This window comes from Mesoplodon densirostris, chromosome 11 (genome assembly GCF_025265405.1).
Source record: "Mesoplodon densirostris isolate mMesDen1 chromosome 11, mMesDen1 primary haplotype, whole genome shotgun sequence".
NCBI lineage: Eukaryota > Metazoa > Chordata > Mammalia > Artiodactyla > Ziphiidae > Mesoplodon > Mesoplodon densirostris.
Genome location: NC_082671.1, coordinates 13,798,021 through 13,820,551, shown reverse-complemented (window position 1 = coordinate 13,820,551; position 22,531 = coordinate 13,798,021). Strand labels below are relative to the sequence as shown.

General features: G+C 37.8%; 1 protein-coding gene across 1 annotated transcript in view; it reads right to left on the bottom strand.

The window, feature by feature from the left end:
• The window catches only part of PTPRO (protein tyrosine phosphatase receptor type O), a 230,434-nt gene that overhangs the window by 108,976 nt on the left and 98,927 nt on the right, over positions 1 to 22,531 (bottom strand).

Sequence of the window (22,531 nt, the reverse complement as noted above, 5' to 3'; positions counted from 1 at the left end):
TAACTCCGAAAATAATAAGTTTACAGACATCAGATACACAATTACTAAGAATTTTTTGCTCTATGTTTTAACAGCCAATAAACTGGAAGTGTTTATGATAATGAAAAGAGGAAAAAAGAAACTCAATTTTGTAAAGTGTTTAAGAAATCTGTGTCTCGTGTGTCATGATGCCTTGTAGACAGTTAAAGCCTCCAGGAAAAGGAACTAATCTTCCAAATGTTAACAACAGCTTTGGGGATGATGGTATCAGCCATTAAAATAAGCATTGGCCCATGTGTTCCCAGGTTGCCAAAAATAAATCAGGGTGGGCTAATCAGATTCAGTCAGTGCGACTAATGAGAATAAGGCAGCAGGCTAAGTGCAATCTAGGCAGTGAGCCTAAAAGAAATGTCATCTATGTTATTTTTTTCCTCTCTGTCCCCTTCACTTCAGCTTTTCCTAGAATCTACATTCAGGAGAAAATTCTGAATGTATGTTGCAGGCATGTCATCCCTGCTGAGAAGCAGAGCAAAAAGGAAGTGTTAAAAGTAATCAGAATGGGGCTTCCCTGGTGGCGCAGTGGTTGAGAGTCTGCCTGCCAATGCAGGGGACACAGGTTCGAGCCCTGGTCTGGGAGCATCCCACATGCCGCAGAGCGGCTGGGCCCGTGAGCCACAGCTACTGAGCCTGCGCGCCTGGAGCCTGTGCTCCGCAACAAGAGAGGCCGAGAGAGTGAGAGGCCCACGCACCGCGATGAGGAGTGGCCCCCGCTCGCCGCAACTAGAGAAAGCCCTCCCACGGAAACGAAGACCCAACACAGCCAAAAATAAATAAATAAATTAAAAAAAAAAAAAGAAAAGTAATCAGAATGGATCTGGTAAACTTAGGCAAGGCCAATGCTGATTTATTTGGTGGATAGAAAACTATTTAAAACTTTTTCTTTTTCTTTTTCTGAGACTGGTAAAGGTATTGCTCAACTCTGCAATAAAAATATTTTCACTGAAATGTCCTTTGCACAGCAAAGTTTAATATAGAAATTTCTCTGGTCCAACACCCTCATTTCACACTTGAGAGAACAATGGTGCAAATGTCACACAGCTAATTGATGTCAGAATAAGGTCTAGGATCCACACGTTCTGATGCCCCTTGGTATTTCTCTTTCCTAAACTAGAGGTAAGTTGCTTGAGACAGCAAAAGGGGCCAAAGGGTTTGACTTCAGCAAGGAAGTGGGAGCCCAGGAGCCTGTCACCTGTTCTAAAGCCAGTCCTGGGACAGAAAAGCTATTGGAGACAGAGTGGACAGCATTAAAGAGGAGAAAAATGCAGGATGAGTCGCTGGGATGTGGGTCAAGGAAGAGAACTAGCCACAGATACATACTGAATAAATCCCAATTTATAGCTTAAATTGTTTAAGTCGGACTTCCAAAATTTGCAGCCAAAGGTCCTGGTCGATACAAGAAAATTGTTCAGTGTTATAGACATGTAGAGAAGATAGCAATTCATTCTGCTTTTGCAGATGGATATGAGGGAAGGTTTCAGGGTAGAAGGGATGCTTGAAAGATACTCAGGAGTTTCCCAGGGAAACAAAGTGAGGAAAGTCATCTGGAGAAGTAGGAAGAGACTCCAGGGTGCTCTGGAGTGGGTAGACAGTGCTAGGATGCTCAGAGGAGAGAGCAAATAGCCCAGTGCAAGTTATGCCTTATGAAGGAATCTGGATATTTTTAGGCCCAAAGAAATCATGCACTGTTTTAATGCAGGAAAGTGGCATGATTAGATGGATCACAGTTTAGAAAGGCCAATATAGTTAGAAGGATGGGCCTAGTGTAGTTAGGAATTGGCTGACTGAGCCCATCTAAGGTCCGCAGACAGTAAGGAGGATGTTGTAACAGTTCACATAAGACCTGACCAGAGTTCAAGCAAGAGCTGGCTGCACCAGATCTGCCCGTGTGAACTGCTGGTGTCACATGCTTCTAGAACATTCTCAGTGATTCATGTGGCAAACCAATCAATGATTAGTATTATTAGAGAGAGCATTTTAGAGGGAACACTTAGAAAATTCTGCTGTGCTAAGGTTACCACATAAGAAGTGATGGGATGCTCAGTTCTTTTAGATAGTAATATTAATGGTGTCTGGTGCTTATATAGCACTTAATGGCCATAATTCTCTGCAGACGTTATGTAATTCATCCACTTAGCCTCCTGTCCAGCTCCTGGGAAACCTTTTCCAGCAAGACAGTCTGTCCTTTCAGTTCCTTCAGGAAGATTAAAGTCCCAGAGCAGCCCTGATACTTTCTTTCTTTCAGAAACTGTCAGAGCAGAATTTGGATGTTGATCTCAAAGACTAAGTATGGCCTCCCTCTAATCTCCCATTATTTATTCTATCATTCTTCAGAAAATTTTGAGCAACCAGCGTGTATCAGGAACGGTGCAGGACACTGGGGACATATTCTATTTGGGAGTAAAGAGAAAGACGGGCCTTGTGTGACTTTGTCCTTCCTAGAATTGTATCTGACCAATCATCATAGCAATGATAATGATTTCAATGATGACAATATTATAATAGAGAACATCAACTTACATCATGCTTATTGCATGGTGCCAGAAACTGAAGCTCTGAAGCTCATACAGCAGGTTCTTGAAAGCTGCTTGCTGGGTGAATATGCTTACCAGCTGCTGTGTACTGCCAGACTTCTTTATGTGGGTCTTAAATGTATCTTTTCAGGTAGAGTATGTTCTCTCTTGGTGCCTGAGTCCACACTCACACTAACACTGCCTTTCATGTTTTACACGCTCAGATACATCCATTTCTGTCTTTATGATTTCATGAGACAGAGCCCCCATCTCTTTTGCCTCTTGCTTGGTAAAGGGGTCCAAAACTCAAATGTCAGGCAGGTAATATAAATGTGTGAAGCAGTCAAGTATAAGAGGATTGAATGATGGATTAGTTAGCAAATGGGAGGGTACAGGCATTGTCTAAAAGCATCATTAAAATCTGGCCAAAGAGGGCCTCCCTGGTGGCGCAGTGGTTGAGAGTCCGCCTGCCGATGCAGGGGACACGGGTTCGTGCCCCGATCCCGGAGGATCCCACATGCCGCGGAGCGGCTGGGCCCGCGAGCCATGGCCGCGGAGCCTGTGTGTCCGGAGCCTGTGCTCCGCAACGGGAGAGGCCACAGCAGTGAGAGGCCCGCGTACAGCAAAAAAAAAAAAAAAAAAAAAATCTGGCCAAAGAAAACACATTTGTTTGTCTCTAAGCAAACATAAAATAAAGGGTATACTGGATTTGGGGACTGTGGATAAAGATGTAGCTTCTAGGATAATGTAATATCATGGAAGTCAATGGAATATGGTTTCAAGAAGAAAGTGGGGGTCAGTGGTGTCACATGTTGCTAAGAAATGAAGGGCAAGGATTGAAGAAAAATCATTAGACTTGGTCATCAAGAAGTTAATAGTAACATCTTGAAGAGCACGTCCTTTACTAGTATAAAGTAATGAAAGCACAAGGCAACTTTTAAGGAGTTAAAGAGTAAGACAAGCTACATACCCATAGGGTGGTTAAAATTAAAAAGAAAACAGGGCTTCCCTGGTGGCGCGGTGGTTGAGAGTCCGCCTGCCAATGCAGGGGACATGGGTTCGTGCCCCGGTCTGGGAAGATCCCACATGCCGCGGAGTGGCTGGGCCCGTGATCCATGGCCGCTGAGCCTGCACATCTGGAGCCTGAGCTCCACAACGGGAGAGGCCACAACAGTGAGAGGCCCACGTACCGCAAAAAAAAAAAAAAAAAAAGACAACAAATACAAAGTATTGACAACAATTTAGAGCAAGTGGCATTTTCATTCACTGCTGGTGGTAGTGTAAATTAGCTTAAGCATTTTGGAAAACTGGTAATATCTACTAAAGCTGAATATGTACATAACACACGGCCCAACAATTCTAGTTCTAGATATAGGCTCAGCAGAAATGAATGTGTATGTGCTCCAAAAAACATGTCGAAGAACGTTCATATTAGCTTTGTTTTGGGGTCATAATAGATCCATGGGCATTGATTATATTGTAAATAGTTTAGTTACAAATAAATAAAAGGTGCCATACCAAAAAAAAAAAAGAGAAAACACATTTGCAGGCTAGTCTCAGCCCGTAGGTTACTGGGTTACAACCCTTGAATTTGTTGCATTTGCCATTTCCTTGATTAAATAGATTATCTTTGCACCTTCAGCTTTTAATCTTACTCTGCTCTGCCCAACCAGAGTGCAGAATGATAAGTCAATTTTTACCCATTAAGCATTCATTTAAAATAAATGCTAATAATATTTCCTTAGCAAGTTGCCGTGTGTGTGCATAAGTGGGTGTAAAATAGCATTTTATTATATATATTAATGCAGTAGTTATTTCCTGACTGTCAGTATGGACCTGGGGTAGAAGCTCTGTGGAGCTCTTAAATTTGGAGATCAAAGAAAACAAGCTTGAGGAAAGAATTCAACCTGGCTTTTTTAAAGTGGAAAGAAACCTAGGCTGAGGAGATATGCCAAGATTTTATGTGATATGTAGGATAATAACAATAGCCACATATCACATTTTATATTTTATAAAATGTTTTAAAATACATTTTTTCATTTCATCCTCAGAACCTCCCATTAAGTTATTATCTCACTTCACAGATGAAAACACTGAGGCACAAAGGTAGCCCAAATGCTACCTTTCATCCCTGTCCTTAATTGGTGGTGAACTCTCTCAGCACAAACTATGACTTATTCCTCTAGATTATGCTTGAGAGATGCTCAAAAAGTGTGATATCATGAAAAAAAGCAGTTTTGGAGATAAAAAGAAATTTTGGAGGTAGGCCAATGTGGGTTCAAACCTCACTTGAGTGATAGTCTCTCAGTTTAATTCTTTGAGCCTCCTTTGCTTCAGGTAAATTAGGGAAAAGCTAAAACCTATTATGACCAGGTTTTGGTGGGAGGGAAGTGAGATTATATGTGTACATTACCCAGTTGAATATGTGATATTTAGTAGAGCCTCCAAAAACAATAGCTAATTATTGCTACAGTATTTATGACCTATTTTTCTCCTTGATTCTCTTTGGGACATGTAAATTTTAAAAGATGTATCATTTTAGGACACTAACACCATGATTCATAAATGGTTCCATAACCACTCTGACTTTCAGTCTACTTATTCAATAATCAATATTACCCTTTTTTGTGGCATCATGTAAGAGTTTCTTTTTCTATTATTACACCTGTGTGAGACAGCCTGAGCTAACCTGTTGACTGAAGGTTACCATGGGAACAGTTTCTGGGACCTACTATGGTGATGAGTTTAGAGACCTGTGAAGCTGCCTGGTTGATGACTGACTTGGGAGGATGTGGGTCCACCATCCAGGAAGCCATCACATACATCTATTCTTGACAGTCCAATGATCAAGCAAGTTCTGAAAATATGTGACATTTTTCTGGCTTAATATGTTATGAAAAATAGGGGTCTCTGACAGGTCAATTCTGTGAAACAAGTGTTATTTTCAATAACAAGTGTTACTTCAACATGAAACACTGACAAACATTATTTTGCCTGAATTTTTAAATTCTCTACCCTGCTTCTCTATCCCTAACAGTATTTATAGTTTTTAAGTGGTTTTACCTCAGAAAGATGCTTGTAAAAATGTAGCTGTCCCACTTATAGAAAGATAATGTGAAAGATAATGGCGCTAATCAGTTATTTTAGAATTAATGAGTTCAGTTGAATTTCCCCACTGGCATGAAGTGTCTCGCCAACTGTGATACCAGTTAATTAAATCCTGAGGATAGTTAACAAAGAGTGCCTTCTGCTTACGAAACACATAGTTCACAGCATATTTAGGTGCGATCCTTGTGACCTTTTGTAAGCACCACCCTTTAACTCCCCTCCTCGTTGAGTTATTGTCAACAACAGAACTTTCAGATCTTTAAAGCAAATTGTTTCCTGTTTCCTGTGTCCTCCACCATCACTGGGATTTTATGATTTTCCTGGAGGACTGATCCCTCCATGCCAGATAAATTAAAGCCCAGAAGTCAAGGGAGATGAAGTGCTGTACTTTACACACATGCTTTGCTCAATATGTACTTTCAAGTAGTTTTAAAAAAATTCGTGGTACAGTGGTTAAGAATCCACCTGGCAATGTAGGGGCACGGGTTCAAGCCCTAGTCCAGGAAGATCCCACATGCCACAGAGCAAATAAGCCCGTGTGCCACAACTACTGAAGCCCACGTGCCACAACTACTGAAGCCCGTGTGCCTAGAGCCCGTGCTCTGCAACAAGAGAAGTCACCGCAAGGAGAATCCCGAGCACCACAAGGAAGAGTAGCCCCCGCTCACCGCAACTAGAGAAAGCCCGTGCTCAGCAACGAAGACCCAATGCAGCCAAAAATAAATAAATCAAATAAATAAATTTCTAAAAACTTAAAAAAAAATTGAGTGCCTGCTGTATGCTTGGTGCTGAAGATATGATGGTGAAGAAAAGAAATTTGGTCCTGGTTCCAGTGGTGTTTGGAGTCTACAACAGAAGAGAAGAAATATACCATTTTAAATAATTACAAGTGGAAGAGGCATTGTAAAGAAGTGAATGATGATAAAAGAGGACCTAGCAACAGGATCTAACCTAGAGTAAGAGTGTATACAGGTAAGTACAGGCTACAGTAAGAGTTGGCCTGCTGAAGATTTAGAGAAACAATATGATCTGTGAAGAACAATGTATATGAAGATTTGAGGGCTGGAGAAAGCACAATGTATTTGAGAAACCAGAATAACATCAGAATGGTCAATAGTGGAACCTAGATCATAGGATACTTTCTAAGTCCTTCTAAAAAAATTGAGGCTTATTGCTCAAGGCAATGGGAAGCCACGTACAGGTTATTAAGCAGGGGAGTGAAACAGTTAGATTTGCATTCTGCAATAGAAGCAAAACATTTATTATGTTAACTGCTGGCTCCCAAATTCCTATTAGGGGAACTTTTAATGAAAAAATACTTGATAACTTGATACCCTGGGAATCGAGGAGATACAGCAGCGTGGTAACACAACTACTACTATTAACAGCACTTACTTTTATTAAGAATCTACTTTGTGTTAAAAACTTTTTAGACATTACTTTGCTTAATCCTTTTAACAACCCTCTAAGATAGATATTATTATTTGCATTTTCCCAGTTTGTAATTGAGCTTCAGAAAGCTTCAGTAACATGCCTAAGGTCACATGCTTTTACGTGGTGGGCATGAGAGTTAAATCCATGTTTCTCTGATTTCAAAGTCTGTCCAATAACCATGATACTCCACTTCAAGTTTGTGCCACAGACTGTCTTTTACTTCATTCCTCTGCAACCATGTGGCATGAACATCACTTCAAGATCACTCATCTTTATTACATGGCGTGGGAGGTTACAGGACATTCAGGTATAGTGGAAAGAATAGTGACTTAAATAGAGCTCAACATGAATACCAGTTCCATTACATAGGGACTACCCCGTAGAGATCTTAGGGAACCTTAGTATCCTTGTCTAGAAAATGGGAAAAGAATGCCTATCTTACAATGTTGTTGTGATTAAAATGAAAAAAATGGAATTAAGATACTTGCCATATTTTATGTCTTGCACATACTAAGTGCTTAATTTTGATGGTTTAAAAAATGGCAATTACACTTAATGAATCTGGCTAAGGAAGCTCTTGTTAGCTGCATTGCAAAGCTTTCTGAATATCATTAGAAACTGAATAGATAATAAAAGAAATTTAAGTTTTCACTTGTGTAAGAACCCTCAACATCATAATAAAACCGTAAAATGATAATCATGCAATTTTTCAACGTGTATTTTTCAGGAACAGTGGTAGCTCAGATTTGTTGTTACTTGAACTAGTTATAGATATAATTCAATTAGAAATATTATTTTTTCTTGTCATAGTAAAATAGCTTCTAAACAAGCTTAACTCTCTCCTATTTCTCCTTTCTTCAAAATACCGAATTATTAAGAGTAAGAGAATTACAAAATTACAGTCTTGAAAAAAACAATAGGATTAGGAAAACAGAATTATGAAGAGTAAGGAGCATATAATTTAGGGTAAAAATTTGTCTTATTAGATTGTTGAACAAAGGCAAGTTATATAGCCTCTCTGAGACAGTTTTCTCATCTGTAAAATGGGGTTACTACTTCCTTTAACTATACTTTTGTGATGACCATATTGGATAATGTTTGTAAATTACCTGGCACAGCTGAGTGCATTCTAAATGCCCAATAAACAGCACAGTTCTGGTCATGTGAATGTTCTGGGTTTAAAACCATGGGGAAAAATATCACTGAGCTTATTATTCCCTAGCCAATAAAAACCAGATTCTTTAGCATGACCCTTAAAATCCTTTCACAATCTGTCCCTAATTTACCATCTCATCTGATCTGTCACTATTTCTCTGTCAAGAGCTCCATGAACCTCACAGACTAGTCAAACTCCCCATTCCATTTGCCTAGGGGATTTCTTGCCTCTTTTGTCCTATTGATGTATTCCTTCTGCCTGAAATATCCCTTCCCTCACTTCGAATATCCAATTCTGACACTGTATCTCTATCAAATACCACCTTCTTCGAGACATCTTTGTGACCACCTCAGGCAGAATCAGTTTCATGTAATCCACAGCCCTCTATCTAAATCTCTCCCAGAACACATCACTCTGTACGTGGGATCATACGAATCTAGTAACAGGCAGATCACCCTTACAGTAGGAAGTGGAAATAATTTCAAAAGGCTCTTTTACCAAGATCCTGCTCTCCTCACTTTAAGTATTCATAACATCTACTTAAACCATTTGAGGTTAACATTTTACATATTCATCTTCATTTCACAATGTTAACTTTAAATTGTCACCATTTCTTACTTTCCACCGCATGAATAATGTTCAGCCAGCACTGATGCTATGTTGAATTACAAGAAGGCTGGAACAACAATCTGATATTTATGTTTTATAAATGAAGCTCAAAAATATCTTTGTCTTTGGGAACAGCTGTAAAAAAGACAGTATGCAATTTACTGCACCAAATGAAAGGATTCCATTCTTTGGGAAAGGATGGCATTTCTATAAATCACGCTGTGGTATTTGGTGAGGAAATATCATTACTGTTACTTGACATACTGAACTTGTTGTTAATTGGCATTTCATCATTAAATAGTTTCTTATTGCCCTGTACAAGATGTGATTTAAAAGGTGAAAAACAGAAATTGCTTGAAATAATTTTAAAAGGTGGTTTTTACCATTGGAACATTTCGATGGTACAGCATCTAATGGTAAATGTGAATTTTTTTTCCTAGGATTCTGTACAGAAATGTTTAAACCTCTTTCTGTATCTTTTCTTACTATTTTGGTTTCTGTTCTTAAAGGCAGCAGCTATTATTGGTGGCCCGATACAAGTACCTCACGCCAATCTGCATTAATCTACACAATTTATGTTAAACAAAAGATCTTTAGTTACAAAGCTTTTATTTGATTCATAATAAAGTCTTAATAAAGTCATAGCATGCAATACTTTTACCAGGCCATGGCTGAATGTGAGATCCATATGATTTTTTTAAAAAATTAATATCATGTGCTTTAAGTTCTGAAACACACATTTCCTTTATTGAATACCCTGAAATATAATACTTATAATCAATATTAATTTTCCATTTGCTAACTACTCTATTTCTATTTCCTCCTCCTTGAATAATATTCCACTTCTCCTTTCTTCTCTCTTTTTTTTCCCCATTTTTTTCTCCCTTCATATTACTGCTCATGGTCTGTCTTGTGCTGTGTTTGGTTAGTTCTGTGTATAAATCTCCTGTAGATTTTAACCTCCTAAAGACAGAGAATCAGACCTCACTTATTACCTATCACAGAATCTAACAAAGTACTTTGCTATTTGGAACTTAATAAATATTTATAAACTGAAATCCATCCATTTATCCATTCATCTACCTATCTTATTTTTACTGAGCCTTTAACAACATATTCTTACTGTGTCTCTTCAGCCTATTCTTAGGTGTCAGAGTATTTCTTATTACAGCTCAGTTTCTGTATTATTATGGCAAAGTCATATTACTGTATTTTAGAAATAAAAGAATACTTGGCCAAACTAAGAAAGATATTAAGGAGAGAGGCAAGGAGGTAAGTAGTGAGAAAGCAGGAATTAAACACAGAGGTAAGACTAAAGGAATATAAAGAAAGAATGGGTGAGAGATAATGAAGAAAAGGTGTAAACTGGGAATAAGTAATAATGAACAATAACACAGTGGCAGAATAAGACTGACATTTTGTATGTTTGCTGGTCATGACTCTATCTGTGTTACTATTTAATATCTGATAGAGAAAAAAATCAAACTAAATTTTGATTAATATCTCAATTGTTTCCTTATCTACCTTCCACTTTGTCTTTTTTCTCCTATGACTGTGTTATAATTTGTTTCTGACTTACAGATAATATATTCTTAAAGACTCATGGATGCATCATTAATAAATCATATGTTGCTATGGAAACTAATAGAGATTTAATCATCTAACTGCCCATGCGGAGGCCGCCCATCCACTTGGCTAAGACGGTGCCACAGTGATTCAAATATTGGATGGAAGATTGGACTTCAAGATCCCTTTCAATTCATAACTTCAAAGAGTTATGAATTAATAAAAGCTGAACCTATGAGTAATTTCTAAGAATATTAAGAGATGCATGCCAGATTTCCTTTTAGGTCATAAGTATCCAGGATCTGTTTTCTTCAAAATGATAATTTCTCTCAAGCCTTTTCCATTAGCTTAAGCTTCAAGGGAACAAATCATGGAACATTTACTGGAAGAATTTAATAATACTTTGTGATAATTCAATACTGTATTTTCCAAATACATTGCTGCATAATTTACAATGAATATGATTAATTATATATATTTAGTACGTAACAGTATGATTTTCTGTTTCACTGGAATAAGGAAAACCACTAACTTGATGCATTTATTTAGGTGAATGCATCTACTTCTTTGTGTATTCCCTTTAGCACTCAAAGTGAAAAAGAGATTTTTACTTATCAGGTAATTACCATTAAGCCCATACTAACTGCTATAACTAAAGAGAGAAAAGAATAGTAACAATAGTAATAGCTAGCATATATTAAATACCTAATATATGCCAGGGTTTGTCCTAGGCATTTTAGATTAGTTATGCCTAATCCTTAAAGCAATATTTAGAGTTTACTGTTATTATCTTATCAATAACTAGGAAGCAGAGGATAGAATTCAAAAAATAATTTGTAATGCTTACTTGGTGTTGGTTACAAGAGCATGATTATGAGCAAGGGAGACTTGTTCAGCCCTCACAAAGATTAATTCTAAATGAGCAATAACCGTAAGAAGCATCAAATATTATGATGAGATGCACAATGTACTCTGATAGCAAGAACACCTTGCCTAGTGATGACGAAGTTGATGCTTGAAATTATCAGGACTCAGTGGTCAAGGCTGGAGTGTAGGGGACGTTTCAGGCAAGAGGGGCTGGGAGCAGCAGTGTGTTTTAGGACAGAGGACAGCACGGCATCTTCAAGGAACAGGAAGGGACTTGCAGGTCATATCCAGGTGTTTGGGACCACTGAAATGTTCTAAGCATCAGAAGGCCATGATTAGATTTTCTTTTGAGAGCAAAAGAACTAGCAGTGGAGCTCGGATGGGGAGAGGGCAAAATGAAGCAAGAGATCAATTAGAAGGCTGTGGTAATAAGCAAGACTTATCTGGACTTGGCAGTGGAGAAAGAGCCTAGGGTGGCAATGAGAAATCTATTAAGGAAGTATCAGTAAAGTTCCAACAAGCTGTCAGAGTATGAAGGAGCCTTGGAGATTATGTTGTCCAAACTCCTTAATACAGATGAGGAAACCCAAGGCCCGGAAGTGGGAAGGGGCTTGCCCAGGGGTAACTGCCTGGTTAAAGGAAGACTCCTATTGAATGCAGATCTTCTTGAACCCACTCCAGTGATATATCCATGATGATATTTTGTCCTCCCAAACCTACCAAATCAATTAATTTTTTTTCCATTTCTGCCATAAGAAATAAAACTTCCTTAAGCGGACTTTCTGTAGAGATACAGGGCAAATCTGGCTCTTAGATGAGTGGGCAGAGTGGGGGCAATTGTTGTATACCAGTGATTACTTTCCAAGGGGAAATGGAGACTGCCTGCAGAGTTTATCATTTTTTGATAACAAACGAACAAATTAAAAACAAAAAATTGAGAATTTTTTCACTGCATTTAGTCACAAACATACCAAAAAGTATTATATCGTAAGAGAAATAGCTTCAATGAATATAGTGCTTTGGTAGCGCTTCTCAAAATTAAAAGGCATATGAATTCAGGTGGTCTGGGATGGACCCCAAGTGTCTGCATTTCTAATAAGCTCCCAGGTGGTACTAACACTCTTGGTTCATAGAACACACTTTGAGTAGCAAAGCCTTACTTTTCAAAGTTTTTACTCTCAGGTTGCAGGCATGAATGGTTAATCAGCAAGGTCCCGAGCCATCTAGGATAAGCGGAGAGTCTAAGCAAGTCAGTCCCTCTAACCAGGAGGCATTTGCATTGTGAAAACAGGTGACCCCGTGGACAAGATAATTTGCTGATAAACCATTGTGAAGCCGTCTTCAGAAGAGGTGGCTTTTACCACTGGCGTAACACAAAAATGAGGCTCAGAGGCTTTAAATGAACCAGGAGAAGCCCTAGCCATACGCTACCACAGTTGACACATCTGCTTGACACCCTGGGTGTCCCCCTGGGAGCACTGAACTCTGCATTAGGTACCTGAGTTGAAATCCTGTTACTTAGCTTTATGATCTAGGTTAACCTACTAAAGATTACGGACCTTGGTTTCACTCAATTTTATTTTTAAGCTTCAGTTTTTGTCAACTTTATGTTTAGAATAACTCAGAGATGATAATGAGGTAATACACCCGGAAATTGTATGTTACACAGTAGGTGTTCAAAAGAATTGGAGGAATGTGTGTTTGAAAATTGTGTGGGTGAATCTTTCAAGCCTTGGATCTAAATATTCTTTTTCTCACCCCAGGTCTGCAAAATTCATGAAGCAACTTCCATATCAGGCAGTTAAATGTGATTCTTTTCGCATGGAAATGGTCTATGAAAGAGAAAAGAGTGTTGCATCTGTATATTTCCGGGTTTGTACGGGTTGTGTCACATCAGATTTAAATCTAGAAAGAGCAGCAGGCAGACGTGATGAACTCCATGTAGCAAAGGCAGAAAACTTGGACTTTAAGAATGAAATTGAACAATTATAGACAAAAAGACAAAATTTGTGCACTTGATATAACATCAAGTTTTCTGTAAAGCAGTCACATCATTATGGCCGAATAATCACAGGATGAAACTGAGATGGCAAAGGCAGGAGAGAATCTTAATTACCTTGGGGAAAAAGCTCAGCTACTTCTGGCTGAGGGTTTCCAACACCCAGGAGAGAAAAAACTAGTAAATAAATGATAGTATAAAACTCCTGCATTGTCAAGGGTGCTGCTTAGTAATTCACTGTAATTCAATATGTAATTAGAGGAAATTTCCTGAATGCAGAATACTGTCATGCAGCATTGTTCAGAGAATTTGCAAATACAGCAGGGGACATAAGACATGGACACAGATATACAACATTTGGAAGAAGACATGATCAATAAGGGTGGGGAACAAAATGAGAGATAATATTCAGCTGGGGCAATCAAAGAATGTTTCACATAGGAAGTGGTATTTCCTTGAATCATAAGTCATTAAATCCAAAATTTAAAGGGATCTTGGAAATAATGAGTCTGATCCCTTGGGCTAGTGAAAATGGTGAGGAAAATGTGTTAGAGGTAGACAGTATTAAGTACAGAACACAATTAAGTTCAAAAGTTTTACTCAGTGGTAGCACATGGCACATGAGAAGAAGCAATGAGAGACAAGGAAAAAGCCTAGATTAAAGCAAATGAAGAAAAGTCTTGAATGCCAGGCTAAGAATTTGAACATTGTGAGCAGGAAACCATTCAACAAGTGTTTTATAGAACCTACTGTATAAGGCCTTCCTATAAGCCCAGACAGGTTATGTCAATTCCCTATTCTTTGCCACCCTTTCTTTATAATCAGTGCATTTTTCTAGACAGGGGAAAATAGAATAGGCAAAACTATAACCCTGGATGGATTCTTTTAAATAAGATTCCATATTACTCAGCTATAAAAAAAAAATGAAATGATGCCATTTACAGCTACATGGATGGACCTAGAGATTATCATACTAAGTAAGTCAGAAAGAGAAAGAAAAATACCATATGATATCGCTTACATATGGAATCTAAAATATGACACAAATGAAATTAAGAAACAGAAACAGACTCACAGACACAGAGAACAGACTTGTGGTTGCCAAGGGGAAGGAAGAGGGGGGCGGCAGAGGGTTGGATTGGGAGTTTGGGATTAGCAGATGCAAACTATTATATATAGAATGGATAAACAACAAGGTCCTACTGTATAGTACAGGGAGCTATATTCAATATTTTGTAATAAATCATAATGGAAAACAACATGAAAAAGAATATATATGTATGTATAACTGAATCACTTTGCTGTACAGCAGAAATTAACACAACATTGTATATCAACTATACTTCAGTTAAAAAAAATAAGACTCCATAAGGAAAATTCCTAGTATTAGAAAAAACATCCTTCTTAAAACATGAACTGTAACCAATTTACATTGAGATGTACTAAGCAGAGGAAGTACATATGTATGTAATGCTTGGCATTTCATTATCTTATAGGCTAAAGAAATGAGCTATACATCATATGTTTCAGAGTAGCTCCACATTGCTATAATATTGCTGCAGATTTGTGACTCTATTGTTATAGTCACCACAAGTAAACACAATTTAGAATTTTTAAAAACTGAAATCACGATCTCAGTGACAACAGAAGTAATGTTTACTCAACTGGGATTATACTTCAAAATGAAATAAATATTTTCTGAGGAGACTGATATGAAATCCACAATTTCTCTTTTATCAGTGACAATCCTTTTGAAATGAATATGACATAAGACACTGAATCCTTAGTTTCAAAAGAACCAGCAATCCAACATACCTATATTGTTCTTTTTTGTTTGAAGACAATAAGAAGCAACCCACTTATGGTGCCAGCAATTTAGCTCTCAAAAACTGCGTCCTAGATCCTTTTTTTGTGTGTGACAAATAAGTTATGAGGCGTAGGTTGGTGGCTAATTCAAGAATCAACTTTTGGATGCATCCATCAGGAATTCTACCAGGAATTCATTAGCTGGCTTTAAGTTTAGTGATTCCTTCCTCACCGAGTGCATTAACTTATTCCTAGAGCTAATTTTGTGTCTGCGCTGCCTTGCTCATCCAAACCTTGGCCATCTTTCTTGATCAAGTGAGATCAGAGAAGGCTGGTGGTAAAACAGTTAAATTCATAAATGTGGCAGCATTCAAAGCCAAGGTGGCAGAGTCCTGCTGAGTGTGATATCTTGCTTTTCACTCACATTGCTTTGCCTTTTTATTCTCTGTAAATGGGCTGGAATTGAGCAATAAGACGCTGCTGTGATTCTTTTTTTTTCAGATTGACTTATGCACAATTTTGGAACTGAATATTCATTCTTTGACATTGACATTTACACTTTCTACTGCCTTTCCACCCAGACATCCATTGACAAAGAGAAAAGCATGGCCATTGGTTGTTATCCTGTCTCACTTGCTGTAAGAGTTGCATGGTAAGCGTCAACCATGCATCCATATGGCTGGTTCTCTGACTGAAACCTTATTTTTTCCAGGCAGCCCTCTGCTGGGGGGCTTGATGATTCATATGCTGTATATAGGCTGCAAGAAGCAAATACCAAAGGAGTCACTGGAGGTTGGGCCACTCGCTGTGAGCCAACATGCCAGGAAGGGGGGTGGCACAAATGATGCATGGTAATTATCCCAAGCATGAGTAATGTAGGATCCTTGCAGGTGTTGCTGTTTTTTTGTTTTTTGTTTGTTTGTTTGTTTGTTTGTTTTTTGTCTTCTGGCAATAACAAGAAAAGAGGGAAGTAAAACTTGGCCTGCTCTTTCCAAGTTTGCTTACACAGGAGAGTCTTTCTTAAACACTCCTTGCTGGAGCAAGGAGATGGGTCTTGGTGGCACCTAAAGGGATCTATTCCTACTTTGCCTTTGAGCTCCAGGTAAATAAGAGAGGGCTGTCTGATTCTCCCATTATTTTAGCTGTTTCAGCAGCTACTGCTTTGTGGCACCTCTAGCCCCCATCTCTTTGGAGGGGACTAGAAGGTTTTAAAAAGCATGTTTTTCTCACTATGCTTCTTCTAACAATTCCCTTTACCCTGACCAGGAGACTTTAATTACAGAGGTGTGGGCATATTAGTAAAATTTAAACCTCAAGTAACATAAAATCTATATGGTTTCAAATACAAAACTCAAAAGTTTAAGAAAAAAAGTTTGGGATTATTTATTCCTTTACAAATTGAACACTAGAATAATCTACAGAGGAAGTAGGCTTTATTATGCATTGTTCTAAATAGATTAATGCCATATTAATGAGGTGTTAGAGTCCTAAGTGATTCATTATTTTAAAACCTATACATTTAGCACTTTTTATTAATATGTTACAAATTCTAGTTTGCAAATATCAATTTCATAAGTGCTCTCTGTCCCAGAAGAAATAAATTCATCTAAGTTGGATTTGGCAGATGTGTTTCAGTTGAGCTGTTTCTGTCCCTCCTAGTTTGACATTTGGCTGAGTTTTGTTCCAGACCTGTCAAAGGCCTACCCTAGGGAGATAAGGATTAATTAATTGAAGATAACTTACAGTGCAGAAACCAAGCAGAAATTTGCAGAACTTGTTCGTGTCAGTTCAGATTGGATCATTTTAGTGAAGCATTTTTTTTTTCTGAATGGAGATACCAAAATATATTTTGTAAAATAGATAAGAGTAAAGATTATCCATTTGTTATGGGTGCATAATTAATTGTCCATTAGAAAAGGGGGGAGGAAATCTTACTTAGCTATAATTTGATTTAATGTTAGGTTAAGCCATATGAAATTTGTGATATTTAACAAAATACATCTTTGAAACTGGATGCTTTGAAAATAAAAAGCAAATAACGTCAACCCTTCCACTTCCATACAATAAATGCTTCTTGAGTACCTACATTTTTGTTCACATTCTAAGGCTGTATACTTTATTTATGGGGGCTCTAAACCAGCCACTTATCAAAGCACATAGAGACACAGTGATAGACCGTGAATCGAAATACAAAAATATTGAGTGAACGATCAACTTAAAACTAATAATTAACTTCCATGAGTCCCATTATTTTCATAAAAGAAATATGTAATCATGGTATAAAAATTAAGGATATACAGGAAAGAAAATGTTAACAACAAAAGGAAAAAAAATCCCTCATAAATCCATCACCCAGAGGTAACCACTGTCATATTTCCTGACTCTTTCACCATGTTACTATTCTTTAATAAAAATGGAATTATGCTTCTTTATAACATGCTTTTACAAATTAGCATGTGGGAAAGTCTCTGCACATCAATAAACATTCTCTGCTTTTATTTAAGTAACTGTATAATATTCCACTTTGGGACGCTTGAAACTTTATAGGGTTCGCCAACTGCACAGCCCATAATGAGACAAGAAGTCCTAGGCTCCTCAGTAATTACTAATCAAAGGTTAGTCTGTGGGACAATGCCAGTGTAATAACTATTTATTAATCATCTGTGACAAAGTAAGCACATCAGTTAAGGGTAAACATAGAAATCATTTATCACAATTTGTTACAGTATGTAAGAATAGTAAAAAACAAATTGGAGCTTGTATTTTATATATCTGCTTTAACTTAATTTAACTTTTCATACATTTGTTTTTGATGGATGTATTGGTCCATGTAGATTGGGGGAAGGGGACTTGTTCCTTTAACTTAGATAGTTCAAAGGTGAAACCAATTTTGCTAGATGCACTAGAACTTCTCAGCATGGAATCACAGTCTGAGCCAATGGCTGGCTGATAAGAATGTTTTTAATAACATAGCAACTAAAATTTGGGGGAGAATGGGTTCATATTTTGGAAAGAATGTGCTCTGCTGTCCATGGTACTGAACCATTCATTTATCATTAGAGCCTGGTTATTTCTTCTAACTTTGGATAGCTGATTACTCTGTACTAACTTTTCTCAGATATTTAGAATCAGGAGAAAGAAGAAAAAGTGGTGATATAGAGTGGGAAATATAGAGAAAGAGAAAAATTGATAGAGGTAAAGAGGCATTTTAGAAGGAGATTGCCAAGGAGAAAGGAGATGTTTTATGAATTCATTTACTAAAAAGCTACTGTCAATCTTAGCCAAAATGTTAAAAGATCAACAGATTTATATCCCATGTGGTGCAAAGCTGCATCAGGATTGACAGTAATAAATACATTATTTTTTGAAAGAATGACACATTACTAAGCAAGCGGAGACTGCATGATTCATATGTTATGTCAGTTACACAAAAAATTTTATGGGGTTTCTTTGCTTTAGTTTGCAAGATAGGTGAAAACTGGGTTTTGTAAAACTATCCTAAATCATACAGAACCATGCCTTATAAATCGTTATTTGAATGGCTAATTTCACATACTTTTGGAGAGTATGTCATAATCTTGATAGTTACAATTACTTTTATCCTCTGATAGGTGGGAAGGTCTATTATCCCATCTCAGCTTCCTGCCCACTTATTATGATTATGGGAGATGCTCCATATATGATAGTGACTGAATAATCTGATCAGATTTTCTATGCTTATACAAGTTAAGTTAGAGAGAAATTAGGGACATTAGTATCTTCAGGGGCTATGCCAACAGAGACACGTGAGAGGAGAAGTATGAGAGCAGGAGCTGTGTCCTGTAGCACAGCTGCTAAAGCTTCTTTGCAGGAACTCCTATTATTTTGGAATTGGCTGTGTCTGTGGTTCTTACAACCTAAAGGGACAAAATTATAGATATAATATAATTTATTTAATCAAACTCATACTTTCATGTATTTGTTTCACATTTTTTGCTATAATTAGTGACACACTGAACATCCCCATTAGCTAAATCTTTGCATGCATTCAAAAGCTCTTTTAAATGTCAAAGAATTTCTCAGACACTCACCTGATTGAAATTTTAGTGGTTGTTGAGAGAAATCAACTCAGTTTGGTCAGTTTGTCAAAAGGTTACTAAAAACTGTGTGTTTTATTAATCATAATAGCACCTATAAAAATTGGAAAAAATTCCCATGCATCATGTGTGAGTCATACTTTTCATGTTTTCTGAGAACAGTGCTTGATATTCAAATGGATTTGCAGGCCCCTGGCACAAGCATTAGATTTTCCCCTTTTCCAGGAAATACTGATTTTTGCTACTTTACTATTCACCTTGAGAGAAAATAAAGCACTTGCCCTCAGTTTCTTTATCTTTACTTATAAGAGAGACATGCCACCCACATTAAATTACTTTTAGTATTACTTTTTTGCTTGTGGATCAAAACCAAAATGTTAAATGGAGACCCACATGTATTTTGAAATTTGATGTGAAATGAGAAATTAATGTGTTTGAATATAAGATATTTCATCTGAGTCTATATCTGCTTTCATTTGATAAAGCAATAATTTGAAAATGGTTTAAAGTCTCTTGTAGTTGTGCAAATTTAATAAGATTTGTAATAGAAATAATGGAAATAATTCTGTGAGGGACATTTTACTGGACGACTCATTTTCAAATATGCAATTTTTGTGCATACTGGGTAAAAAGGACCTGTGATCAGGCACACAAAGGAAATTCAATGGCTGTACTGTGACCCAGAGACCAAGTATATATTCAGCAAATGGGCAGAGAGCTTTGGATAAGATACAGGATAACGTTTTGCCCTGAAAAAAGAAAAACTAAGCTGCTGAGCTGAAGATCACAATGAACATTAATTTAAACAAACTAAAGATGCTTGAGTGGTCAGGGAATATTAGCTAAGATTGTCACGTGGTAAAATGCAGCATATGTATGGAGAGAGATGAGGCATGTTCCTCTAGGATGCGAATGCAGGTTTAAAAGAGTTTTTTTTGTTTTGTTTTGTTTTGTTGTTTTTCTTTTTCGGTACGCGGGCCTCTCACTGCTGTGGCCTCTCCCGTTGCGGAGCACAGGCTCCGGACGTGCAGGCTCAGCGGCCATGGCTCACGGGCCCAGCCACTCTGTGGCATGTGGGATCTTCCCGGACTGGGGCACGAACCTGTGTCCCCTGCATTGGCAGGCGGACTCTCAACCACTGCACCACCAGGGAAGCCCTAAAAGAAATTCTTAAAAATTGAAATAGAGTTGATTTACAATACTGTGTTAGTTTCAGGTGTACAGCAAAGTGATTCAGTTTTCTTTTCAGATTATATTCAATTATAGGTTATTATAAGATATTGAATATAATTCTCTGTGCTATACAGTAAAAACAAATTATTAAACATTAGTAACTAGTTTTTGAAATAATATATGATCCTTTTTGTTATAATTCTAAAACCTGGCACAAAGTTTTTCTAATATTAATATTTTTTCTAAACTAAAAAGCCAAACACAAGAGTAAATAATCCGTTTGAGGGCTTCCCTGGTGGCGCAGTGGTTGAGAGTCCGCCTGCCGATGCAGGGGACACGGGTTCGTGCCCCGATCCCGGAAGATCCCACATGCCGCGGAGCGGCTGGGCCCGCGAGCCATGGCCGCGGAGCCTGTGTGTCCGGAGCCTGTGCTCCGCAACGGGAGAGGCCACAGCAGTGAGAGGCCCGCGTACAGCAAAAAAATAAAAAATAAAAAAAAATAATAATAATCCGTTTGAAAAATATCTGAAATTTTTTCATTTGCTTTTATAGTTGCATGCATATAAAACCTATTTCATTGAACTACAATAATGATTAGAACAATTAAATTGATAATTGCCTCTTAAAATAACCATAGGTCCCTTGTAGTTTGGCAGTTCGGTTGCTCACCCAGTAAAATATTTTAATTACAAAAAGAGATAATTTCACACAGCACCTTATTGTAAGAGCTTTGAAGAACTGAAGTGAGAGAAAAATGAAATACTTCATGATATTTTGGGTAGAGAGAAATGATTAAGTGGATGGCTTTCCAAAAGGTACAATTTTTGAAGGCACATTCTTCCAATGTGAGTAAAATAATGAATGAATCCCATCTGAGAGGATGAGGGATGCCAGTCATCCCAACTCCATTCTTTTGGAAACTAAAGAATTCCTCATTTGGCCACAATTCTGGTTTTTAGAGTCTAATATTGTGATATCCTGCAGTGTCCCTGAGGGAAATACTCACTTTTTTTTTTTTAAATTAAGGACCAACTATGGACCCCTGGACCAAGTATCCAGGGCAACTCACCCTAGGACTGGAAACGGTAAGTAACCATTTTGTCCCTTGAGTGACTGAAGGTTCACAAATTGAATAAACATTTTTTAATTGAGGTCAACATCAAAGTATTGGGTACAGTTTTAAGAAACTAATGACTCTACCATTTCCATATATTCTATGGAAACACTGGTCTCAACAAAGCTAAATCTTTACTAGGATCATATGAGAGTTTGGCTTCAGGTGGTCCAGATATTAATGCACAGCACACATATCACTGACTTGAAGAGGTATTTGTTACAGCTTATCCTCACAGTAACCCTTTCAAAACCCTTTTATAGCCTGAAATTTCACCTTCTGTCCTTATCTTCTTTGACTCTTCTATAGAACCTGACTCTGTTTAGTGCTCTTGAGTGCTCCCTGATGGGCTTCTATCTCACCACAAACTCCTCACGTAGCCTCTACCTGCCCAGCCCCTCCTCAGTCTCCTTTGCCTCCCTCTGCCATCCTTCTGCCAGTTTTTTATATTCATGTCCTAGATTCTTTTTTATGGCTGCATCTTTGGCCTGCGGGATTTTAGTTCCCCGACCAGGGATTGAACCCAAGCTCTCGGCAATGAAAGAACAGACTTCTAACCAATGGACCACCAAAAATTCCCCCATGTCCTAGATTCTTATTTTTTCTCCTCTCTACTGTCTTTGCTGGTGATCTCATCCAGTGCTGTGGTTTAGTTACCAACCATCTGTGCTGAAAACTCTCAAATCTGTTTCCCTAGCCTTGGTATTTCCTCTGAGTTCCAGACCTGTGTATTTAACTGCCTTCTTGAAATACATACTTGGAAGTCTGAAAAACACTTCAAACTAAAGGTTTTTAAAACAAACTAAACCTTGCTCCTAAACCTAACCTTTATTTGGTATTCCCCTGTTTCAGAAGATGGTCCTCCATCCATCCTTTGCACAATCAGGAAATGTAACATGGGAGTCACCTCCAACTCCTCTCTCACCCTCACTCTCTCTTGTCATATCAAAATTATCAAGTCCTATTCTTTTTATCTCTCAATTCCACCTGCATTTCCCTCTCTCTAATTTTGCCTGGATGTCTGGAGTACTCAAATTTATGTATTTTCTTCTTATACCCTTTCAGTTTTTCTCT